Source organism: Mauremys reevesii, linkage group 2 (genome assembly GCF_016161935.1).
Source record: "Mauremys reevesii isolate NIE-2019 linkage group 2, ASM1616193v1, whole genome shotgun sequence".
NCBI classification, from domain to species: Eukaryota; Metazoa; Chordata; order Testudines; family Geoemydidae; genus Mauremys; species Mauremys reevesii.
In genome coordinates this window covers 230,433,966-230,445,597 of record NC_052624.1, presented here as the reverse complement: position 1 = coordinate 230,445,597, position 11,632 = coordinate 230,433,966, and the positions used below count along the sequence as shown (strand labels likewise).

General features: G+C 46.1%; 1 protein-coding gene across 10 annotated transcripts in view; it reads left to right on the top strand.

Annotated features, from left to right (window-relative positions):
* Positions 1-5,865: 5,865 nt before the first annotated feature.
* Positions 5,866-11,632, top strand: part of NCOA2 (nuclear receptor coactivator 2) — a 250,798-nt gene continuing 245,031 nt past the window's right edge. For 6 of the 10 annotated variants that reach the window (XM_039523663.1, XM_039523664.1, XM_039523665.1 and 3 more), the window contains exon 1: positions 6,250-6,375. The gene's annotated coding sequence lies outside the window, so the exon portion shown is untranslated. Of the gene's footprint in view, positions 5,967-6,249; positions 6,376-7,679; positions 7,848-11,632 lie in introns of those variants that run through there. The other 4 variants (XM_039523667.1, XM_039523666.1, XM_039523668.1 and 1 more) reach the window with 2 other exon arrangements.

Sequence of the window (11,632 nt, the reverse complement as noted above, 5' to 3'; positions counted from 1 at the left end):
GAGATTTATTGATAAGGGATGGCACAAGAAATCTAAATGAAGAATGTAGAATGATGGCTTTCAATGTGCAATCTGTTTAATTACAATTTTATAAAGTACATTTTTATCTGTGCCTAGTGTATGGCTCTGCAGACTAAACTTCGCACAACGTTTAACTTAGGAGTAAAACATTCAAGTGCTTGATCTCTGAGATGAAGCTCTTTGTTATGGATGGATAAAGTTGTCTAGGAATTATTTTTTGAGGACACCACAGCAGCAGTAAAGCTAAGGGGTTTTGAGCTTGTTACCTGTGCATCCCTGCACTTTCAAATGTTTGGATTCTTTTAAAGTGGAATTTTAACTATGGCTTTCTTTATTTTCTGATACTTTTTATTATTATATTTTGGTAAGGTTTTCCATCCTTTAAATTACTGTAATGCTCTCTTAATTTTAACTCCAGCTTAATTTTTTATCTGAAAATAAATATTACAAATACATGTTTATTTAATACAACATTCATAGAAAGTTAAAAAATATTTTGTGTTTGGAGCATGAGCACGTTGAGGCTGGTGGTAAATTTCAGAAGGTGGTACACAAGTCATTTTATTGTGTCCACATTGGGAGTTAGTTATATTGACTTATCATTAGGTCTTATGTTCCTAAATCACTTATGCATTTCTGAAAATCCCACTCTAAAGGTTTATCTACATGGAAATTTTTTCCAGGTATACTGGTATAATTTTATATAATAATTACATCCGTAAAGCTAAATTACTCCCCCGTGTGGACACTGTTAATCCAGAATTTGAGTGGCTTTTTGACTTAGGCCATGTCTACATTAGCGAGCTTACAGTGGCACAGCTGTACCAACACAGCTGCACTGCTGTAAGATCACTCATGTAGATGCTCTATGCTGATGGGAGAGAGCTCTTCCATTGACATAATAAAATAATCTCAAAGAGCGGTGGTAAGTATGTTGGTGGGAGAAGCTCTCCCACCACCATACGCTGTGTACACTATTACTTATGACAGCGAAATTTATGTTGCCCAGGGGAGGGTTTTTTTCTTCACAGCTCTGAGTGACATAAGTGGTAGTGTAGACAGGGCCTTAGCTCAAACTTCCAAAGTGGCATAAGATAAACTAGAAAAATACACCCCTATACCAGAGTAAGAGTATCCACATGGGGAGTTATACCAACATAACTATAATGCTTTAAATTCACACCACTGAATAAGGCTGTGGGCCTGTGGAAAAAATAGTATGCAATCAAGTAATTAAAAATTATATCTTAATGTATATGCATGAGGGCTATGGTATTTCCTAATTTTGAGCCCTCAACTTTGCAATCTTAATGTTTTTAATGCAGTATTTTAAATATAATAGACTCATAGACTTTAAGGTCAGAAGGGACCATTATGATCATCTAGTCTGACCTCCTGCACAATGCAGGCCACAGAATCTCACCCATCCACTTCTATAACAAACCACTAACCTATGTCTGAGTTATTGAAGTCCTCAAATTGTGGTTTGAAGACCTCAAGCTGCAGAGAATTCTCCAACAAGTGACCAGTGCCCCATGCTGCAGAGGACGGTGAAAAAACTCCAGGGCCTCTGCCAATCTGCCCTGGAGGAAAATTCCTTCCCGACCCCAAATATGGCGATCAGTTAAACCCTGAGCATGTGGGCAAGTCTCACCAGCCAGCACCCAGGAAAGAATTCTCTATAGTAACTCAGATCCCAACCCATCTAACATCCCATCACAGACCACTGGGCATACTTACCTGCTGATAATCAAAGATCAAGTGCTAAATTAATTGCCAAAATTAGGCTATCCCATCATACCATCCCCTCCATAAACTTATCAAGCTTAGCCTTAAAGCCAGATATGTCTTTTGCCCCCACTACTCCCCTTGGAAGGCTGTTCCAGAACTTCACTCCTCTAATGGTTAGAAACCTTCATCTAATTTCAAGACTAAACTTCCTAGTGTCCAGTTTATATCCATTTGTTCTTGTGTCCACATTGGTACTAAGCTTAAATAATTCCTTTCCCTCCCTGATATTAATCCCTCTGATATATTTATAAAGAGCAATCATATCCCCCCTCAGTCTTCTTTTGGTTAGGCTAAACAAGCCAAACTCTTTGAGTCTCCTTTCATAAGACAGGTTTTCCATTTCTCGGATCATCCTAGAAGCCCGTCTCTGAACCTGTTCCAGTTTGAATTCATCCTTCTTAAACATGGGAGACCAGAACTGCACACAGTATTCCAGATGAGGTCTCACCAGTGCCTTATATAACGGTACTAACACCTCCTTATCTTTGCTGGAAATACCTCACCTGATGCATCCTAAAACTGCATTAGCTTTTTTAACGGCCATATCACATTGGCGGCTCATAGTCATCCTGTGGTCAACCAATACTCTGAGGTCCTTCTCCTCCTCTGTTACTTCCAACCGATGTGTCCCCAATTTATAACTAAAATTCTTGTTATTAATCCCTAAATGCATGACCTTGCACTTTTCACTATTAAATTTCATCCTATTACTATTACTCCAGTTTACAAGGTCATCCAGATCTTCCTGTAGGATATCCCGGTCCTTCTCTGTGTAAGCAATACCGCACAGCTTTGTGTCATCTGCAAACTTTATTAGCACATTCCCACTTTTTGTGCCAAGATCAGTAATAAAAAGGTTAAATAAGATTAGTCCCAAAACTGATCCCTGAGGAACTCCACTAGTAACCGCCTTCCAGCCTGACAGTTCACCTTTCAGTATGACCCGTTGTAGTCTCCCGTTTAACCAGTTCTTTATCCACCTTTCAATTTTCATACTGATCCCCATCTTTTCCAATTTAACTAATAATTCCCCATGGGGAACCGTGTCAAATGCCTTACTGAAATCGAGGTAAATTAGATCCATTGCATTTCCTTTGTCTAAAAAATCTGTTACCTTCTCAAAGAAGGAGATCAGGTTGGTTTGGCACGATCTAGCTTTTGTAAAACCATGTTGTATTTTGTCCCAATTACCATTGACCTCAATGTCCTTAACTACTTTCTCCTTCAAATTTTTTCCAAGACCTTACATACTACAGATGTCAAACTAACAGGCCTATAGTTTCTCGAATCACTTTTTTTCCCCTTTCTTAAAAATAGGAACTATGTTAGCAATTCTCCAGTCGTACGGTACAACCCCTGAGTTTACTGATCCATTAAAAATTCTTGCTAATGGGCTTGCAATTTCATATGCCAGTTCCTTTAATATTCTTGGATGAAGTTTATCTGGGCCCTCCGATTTTGTCCCATTAAGCTGTTCGAGTTTGGCTTCTACCTCGGATGTGGTAATATCTACTGCCATATCCTCATTCCCATTTGTCATCCTTCCATTATCCCTAAGCTCCTCATTAGCCTTATTAAAGACTGAGGCAAAGTATTTATTTAGATATTGGGCCATGCCTAGATTATCCTTAACCTCCATTCCATCCTCAGTGTTTAGCAGACCCACTTCTTTCTTTGTTTTCTTCTTATTTATATGGCTATAGAACCTTTTCCTAATTTCCTAGCTTTCTAAAAAAGTAAACTGAATACAGATTCCATCATGTGGAATCATAATGATTCCCACAGGGCTTATCAACGGGATTAGAACCTCCTGCTCCACAGCACAGACCTCTGCCACTTGAGCTAATATAGCAGGTATTGGCAACCACCGGCATGCAGCCTGACAGGGTAAGCCCCTGGTGGGCCAGCCCGGTTTGTTTACCTGCAACATCCGCAGGTTCAGCCAATCGCAGTTCCCACCGGCCGCGGTTCGCTGCTTCAGGCCAATGGGGGCTGCAGAAGGTGCGGCGAGCACATCCCTCGGCGCACGCTGCTTCCCGCAGCCCTCATTGGCCTGGAGCAGTGAACTGCAGCTCCAGCTGAACCTGCGGACGCTGCAGGTAAACAAACTGGCCCGGCCCGCCTGGGGCTTATCCGGATGGGCCGCGTGCCAAAGGTTGCTGATCCCTGTAATATAGTAACTTGTAGCAATAGTAGACTGCCATCCTTTACGTGAGTCAGCCACTAGAGGGAGATAAGAAACATTTTGCCAGTGGACTTCACAGATAATTGAAAATGAGGGCCAGGGATAATGAGACACTGGAATCCTGGTTCTGAGGTGGCACGTATCTTAGTGGTTAGAGACTCTTCTCCTTTGTTTGCCTCCAAACCTAACCTTTTTGTCCCTGGCCCTGCCACTGTTCCCATCCTTGTTACATCCCTCAAACTTTCACCTTCCCCATTTCCTTTCCACTCTGACTTTTGTTCCAGTCTTCCTCTTCACCACTTTCTTGCCAGGCAGGCTTCTCTGGCTACCAAGGGGAAACATGGAAAGCACAGGAGTGTTTCCTTGCTGTCAGTTTCCTGTGTGTGGCCTGATTGATGGGAGGAGCAATTGTAAGAGAAGTATCCTGTTCTCTTCTTGCAGCCCTGGGATGGAGTGGGCTTAGTTGCTGTGTGGGGACAGCAAACAGCAGTCTGGTCAAATACCGGAGCCGAAAAAGGGTGGAGCTTATTCAGTGCTGGTGTAAGCTTTGGAGAACTTAGCTGCCAAACTTAACAAGTCTTTACTGAGCATATGCAAACAGAGGCTCCTAACTTGTTCAAATATTGGTACATTTTTGCAAGGATGACAAAAGGTGACACTATTGTTCTCCCCACATCCACCTTGGCCGCAGAATCTGGAGGTGCTAGAGCTTCTCAATAAAAGTGTTATACGATTTTTTAAAAACACAGACAAAACAATATAGTTTTTCTTGTGTTCTGAGAAATGGTTGAACCATTTTTGCTGAAACTTAAAAATTCAGTCTTCAGCAAACACGCAGCACGAGGAGTTTCAACCAAGCCAGTTAACATTTAGCAATGTCATAAGGGACTGAAAATGGAGTATTATATAGGAAAGTGGTGGGCAAACTTAATGATAGACATTTGGTACCTGTATTACCTACAATAATATCCTTTGGGGTCTAGCAGAAAATTATAGCACCATGGCATTGGAGTAGTTACCGCGTTTGAAAAGCGAAAAGCCACAATCCCCCCACACACACACACACAAAGGCAAGCCCACCGCAACCCCAGCCTCCAACCACAAGGCAACTCCGCCACTTTCCCCTTCCCAACAGCCACTGATAATATGAGAGAGAACATATATAGAGAAGAAAATGTTATCAATCTTACTTAAACTCTGGAAGTGGGAACACTGCAGCATCTTTAGCTAGATGTGTAAACTTTTCAGATTAGATATCACAGTGTAATGTGATAATAATACAAAATTTTAGAACCATGTAAAAAAAAACCCAGCAAATTATTTTTCTGGCAACTGGCAAATCCATACCAGCCAAGTGGTAACCATACATTGGAGTATTATACAGAAAAGTATTGGGCAAACTTAACATTAACCAAACTTAATCATTTGGTACCTGTATCACCTACAGTAATATGGGGGGGGGGGTCTAACAGAAAAATATAGGGCCATGGTATTTATCTAATAATGAGGAAAAGTAGAGTGAGTACAAATGGAATAGTCTGATGTTTCTAATCTGCATTAAAAATAAAGTTGCTTTTTTAAAAAAGGTGGACAATTCTCTGTGCTGGATCTAGAACTGAACTGGCTGTGTGCTCCCCACTACAGTACATGCCACATTTTCACAAAGCTGCTACATTTGCTTTTCCACTTCCAGCAAAGGGTGCCTGCGTTTTGAGAAACTCGCCTTTCCATGTTGTGAACCCCCTGGAGTTTGGCTCTTTGCCCCCCCGGCGCGCTTTGTTTTTGTGTGGTGGGGAGATAGGAGCGAGGGCTGCTCCCTCCTTGGGGCGAACACTGGGGCCGTATAAACCGGCGCGGAGTCTCAAGTCCCAGCGACTGGGGAAGACATTCCTTGAGGAGGAGGACGGCTGGCCAAGGGCCCCAGACACAGCTCCACGCCCGGCGGCTGAGGGGCTTCTTCCTGGGCTGCGTAGGTTTCAATGGGCCATTTCTGCCGCCGCACCTAGGCGCGCTGGGCAACCCCCCGTTCGCGCTGTCCCTTCCAGAGCAGGGCCACAAGCAGCCCGCGGTGTTTCATGGAAAGCAGCAGGGCAGGGAGGAAGTTTCCTTGTCGCTGGCAGCCAGGGAGCCTCGGCGAGTAGCAGCGCCGCCGCCGCGCCGGGGAAGGGGGAGGGACGGACTGCGCCTGGCGGCAGCGCTCCCCGCCCCTCCTCCTCTCCGGCTAGCGGGGGGAGGCGGAGGGGGAGTTGTGGGAGGGTCTCTCTCCATTGAAATAAACAAGCAGCCAGTTATTAAAACGGGAACATGGCGGCCGCAGCCACAGCTTTATCTTGCAAAGCGAAGGTCAGCGCCCGCGACAGCCGGAGACACTGACCCCGGTAAACACTCCCGCATGCCGCCCCCTCGGCCGGGCTGTGGCGGAGCGCGTGGGGCTGCCCGCCGCTGCCTCCCAGCCGGGTTGTGTAAGCTCGGGGACCCGCCGCAGCTCGGGCAATGGTGGCGGGGGAGGCACAGAAAGGCAGCTGATGGCAGGGGGAGGAGGCGGCTGCTCCCCCTCCGCAGCGAAGGGAGAGGAGTTGGGGGGCTGCGGGTGTCGCAGCGGAGTTAGCTCGGCGTCCGGCCAGCGGGGTGCAGTGGTCAAGTGGGGGGGCGGTTTGCCCCCTCAGTAGAAATGGGGGCGATTACTCCCCCTTTGCTGAGGATGCGGGGTGCAGTGGGGGCAGCTCCCCTGGGGAGGAGGGGGCGTGTCCCCTTTCCTGGCTGAACTGGGGGGGCGGGGACGGCGGCTGCCGTTGCCCGGGCGGAAGAGGGGGTCTAGGACGGGACTGCTCGACCCCCCAGACCGGGGGGGGGTTGCCTTGGGGCGGTGCGGGGGACAGCGGATCGTTCCCCTCCGCCGGCTGGGGTCGGGGTGTGTGTGAGCGGCAGGAAAACTGTCGTTGTCTCTTCCCCCCCCCCGGAGGGTAACGGGGCTGGGGGCGGCTGCGTCCCTCCCCCCGTTCCCAGCGCTGCGCGCCCGGCCACGGGCAACTTCACTTCTCTTTAACTTTCTGTGCGCGGGCGCGTGAAGCCGGGCAGCGCCGCCGGGACCCCGGCCCTGCGGCCGCCTACGCCCGGGACTCCCGGCCGCCGCAGTGCTGTGTGCGGCGCCGCCCGCGGGGAGGGGATCGCGGGGCCGGGGCTCGGCTGGTGCCGCTCGCGGGGCGGGGCGCTCGCCGAGGGTGGGGATGGGGGGAGGAGGCGGTGACGGCGTCAGCTGCTTCGGCTTGCCACAGCCGCGGACAGCACTGCCGTGGCGGGGCGGGAGGTGTCCCGCAGCGCGCGGGCCGAGCGTTGGGGAAAGGTGACACTAGAGCTGCCTCCTGCCACCGCTTGCCGGGACCCCGGGTGCGCGCGCGGGGGGCCGGTATCAGGTTACAAACTTGCCCCCCTCTGGATTTGTTGCGTTGCTGGTACTGAGCATGCGCATACCAAGTGAGCATGCGCAGTAACAGCTGTTGAAGCCGTTGGCTCGCCACCGCTCCTACTGCGAGGGGCGGAGTCTATGCAGGGGGCCCAATGGAATGCACGGGCCGGTCAGACAGCTGGAGGCAGGGGAGGGGTGAGGGGGTAGAGCAGGGATGTGGGGTAGTGACCGGGCTTCAGGCGGTGGCAGAGGGGAAGTCCCGGGTGGCTGCAAAAAAAAGAGTGTTGCGGGGGGCGGCATTTTCCCCTCGAGGAGGAGCCGTCTGAGCTCTGGCTGCCCACCCAGGGCTGTGCTCCTAAAGTCACATTGTGTCCAGTGCTCCCACCGGGCAGCACTTGCCGGTGTGATATGCTGTGTTGAGCTGCCAAAAGAGACTTGATTCAGGTCAATGTAAAATATTTCACTATCTCCACCCACTTACAAATTATAATTGTCATATATGTTCTTAGTGTTTAAAGGAATCATTTATTAGTTTATATGGCTGAATAAAACCTCATTAATTCACAGGCTTGTTTTATCTGCTGTTCTGATTTTTCCTTGGAATACACTATAAATAGAGTTTCACTTCTTTAAGTTGTTTAAAATGTTGTTTTTATTTCTCTTTTTATTTCCTCATTTATGTTCTTTAACATAGTGGAGATACATGGCATTGTGCTATTTAACTGATGTTTTTAATAACTAATCATTTAAAGTATTAATAGTTACTAGTAGCTTCAGCAGTCATAGGAAGTGCTATAGTAGAAACACTGCGATGTCTGTATTGTGACAGCTCTTAATTCTAAATTTTTGGAGGTTTTTTAATACACAAGTTTATTCTTTGGGTCATATGACATCAGTGCCGACTGATTTCCTGTGCTGGTGTCAAAACTTCTTCAGTTTCCTTTAATCTAACAATGGGGATTGCTTTTATCAATGTTGTTTAGCCTATCTATCGAGCACTCTTGTCCTCTTTCATGAATCACCATTTTTGTGTAGAACTTGGTTCCCAGATAGTCACTACAGACCAGATTTTTACAGGTTGGAAGCATCTAGATGCGTTTGAAAATCCCACTAGTTGCCTAAATACTAGGTCTATCAATTAATCGCAGTTAATTCACACGATTAACTAAAAAAATTAATTGCTGTTAAAAATATAATCACAATCACAGTTTAAATTGCACTGTTAAACAATAGAATACCAATTGAAATTTATTAAATATTTTGGATGTTTTTCTACATTTTCATATATATTGATTTAAATTACAACACAGAATACAAAGTGTATATTATTTTTTATTACAAATACTTGCACTGTAAAAATGATGAGGCATAGTAATTTTTCAATTCACCTCATATAAGTAATGTAGTGCAATTCCTTTGTTGTGAAAGTGCAACTTACAAATATAGATTTTTTTCCTTACGTAATGGCACTCGTTTAAAAAAAATGCATTAATTAAATTTGTGACAGAACTCCTTGGGGGAGTATTGTATGTCCCCTGCTCTGTTTTACCCGCATTCTGCCATATATTTCATGTTATAACAGTCTTGGATGATGACCCAGCACATGTTTATTTTAAGATAGATCCTGCTGTGCACACAGAGAGTATTGGTCTAGCTGTACATTGATCCTCACTATGAGTACAGTAATGCATACAAAGTCCCATTAGAATTAACCAATTGAGCCATGTATTTGTTGCTTTAACTGTAAAGATTCCTCTTTGATCTTGGCCTCTACCTGCTTGCTAACCACACATGTTATAAACCTTATCTTGTACTACTCATGTTCTTCCAGGAAAATTTAACTTATAAACACAGCATTTGTTTGTTTACATCTTTTTTGCATTATGATGGTAGTATTAATCAGTCCATTATTGCGATACCCAAAAAGGTGTGCCACTGTATGATAAGCTGCAACAAGTGTTTTCAGCTCACTTAGAACATTGTGATGATGTGTCTCAGCACACTTGCATTGTGCAGGGCTGATCACCTGACCCAGAAACATCCACAGATAGGGAGTGGCAGTTACTACTAGACATGCTCTGTATTTGTGAAGCTGTATAGGATGTTTTCATTGTAGGAAAGCTGCTTGGCAGGTCACTCCCTATTTACTCACCTTTATAGCTGAGGTAATCTGATCTCAAGAGGGGGAAATGTTATAAATATATCTGCTGATGACAGCCCTGTAACATCAGTGACTGATCAGTGCAAAAGACTGCACGTGCACACTGTGAGGGATGGTTTTGCTGACAACACTGAGAAATTTTGAAAAGGAGGAGGATGCTGAAATTCTTATGAACATCTGAAGAAGCTGGGCATGTGTATGGTATATTATGGCCACATTATAGAATGATAGAAATGTAGGGCTGGAGAGGACCTCTTGAGAATCTAGCCCCTTGTGCTGAGGCATTAGGAAGTAAACCTAGAGCATCCCTGACTGGTGTTTTTCCAACCTTTTAAAAACCTCCAATGATGGAGATGCCACAATCTCCCTTGGAAGCCTATTTCAGATTTTAACTACCCTTATAATTAGTTTTTTCTTAATATCTAACCTAAATCTCCCTTGCTGCAGATTAAGCTAATTATTTCTTGTCTGATCTTCAGAGGACATGGAGAACAATTGTTCGCAGTCTTCTTTATAAAAGCCCTTAACATGTTTGAAAACTGTTAACAGGTTCCACCTCAGTATTCTTTTCTCAAGACTAAACATGCCCAGTTTTTAATCTTTCCTCATAGATCAGTTTTTTTTAACCTTTTATCACTTTTGTTGCTCTCCTTTGGACTCTGTCCAATTTGTCCATAAGTGTCTAAAGCAGGGGTCTGAAACTCGTGCCCCTCCGGCCATCTGCGGACAGCGAACCTCCCCAATGTGGTCTGCGGGGCTCCAGCAGTTTTGGGGCAGGTCTCTCCCTTGGCACCACCTGCTGCTCCTGGGTGCTCACCCCGCCCCCGCGTGCTGCCCCCGCTCTGAGCGCCCCTGTGGCCAATGGGAAGCTGTGGGGGTGGTGCCTGGGGGCAGCAGCGCATGGAGGCCCCCCAGCCTGCCCTGCCTTGGAGCCCCAGGTAAGCACTGCACTCCTGACCCCCTCCCAGAGCCTGCACCCAGATACCCCCTCCTGCCTCCAAACTCCTTCCCAGAGCCTGCAACCCCAACCCCATCCTGTACCCCCACCCCCTGCTCCAGCCCAGTCTGCACCCAGGACCCAAACTCCCCTGCCTCAGCCCAGAGCCTGCACCCCGACCCCCTCCCACACCCAACCTCTCACCCTTCTGCACCCAAACTCCCTCCCAGAGCCTGCACCCCAATCCTCTACCCCAGACCTCCTCCCCCATGCAAACTTCCTCCCAGAACCTTAGGCAGGTGGTGGGTGAAGTTTTTTTGGGAGGCGGAGTTTTGGGGGGTGGGTTCTGGGTGGCATGAGTGACATTATTGGCCCGCTGGGAGGATTTGCAGGCTGGCACTGGCCCTAAGGTAAATTGAGTTTGAGACCTCTGGTCTAAAGTGTGGTGTCCAGAATTAGACACAACACTCCAGATGAGGCCTCACCAGTGCCGAGTAGAGTGGGACAATTACTTCCCGTGCTTTACGTATAACACTCCTGTTAATATGCCAGTTATTCCTCATTTTATAGTTGTGTGTTTGATTATTCCTTCCTAAGTGTAGTACTTTGCACTTGTCTTTATTGAATTTTATCTTGTTGATTTCAGACCAATTCTCCAGTTTGTCAAGGTCATTTGAATTCCAGTCCTGTCCTCCAAAGTGCTTGCAGCCCCTCCCAGCTTGGTGTTATCTTCAAACTTTATAAGCATACTCTCCACTCCATTATCTAAGTCATTAATGAAAATATTGAATAGTACCAGACTCAGGACTAAGCTATGTGCAACCCGATAGATATGCCCTTGGAGTTTGACAGTGAACCATTGATCATGACTCTTTGAGCATGTTTTTTCAACCAATCACGCACCCACTTGATAGCAATTTCATTTAGACCACATTTCGCTAGTTTGCTTATGGGTCGGTTGTGTGGGACTGCCAAAAGCCTAACTAAAATCAAGATATATCATATCTACTGCTTCCCCTTATCTGCTAGGTTTTTAACCCTGTCAAGGAAATTTGGTCAGTTTGGCATGATTTGTTCCTGACAAATCCATGCAGGTTATTCATTATAATCCTATTATTCTCTAGGTACCTA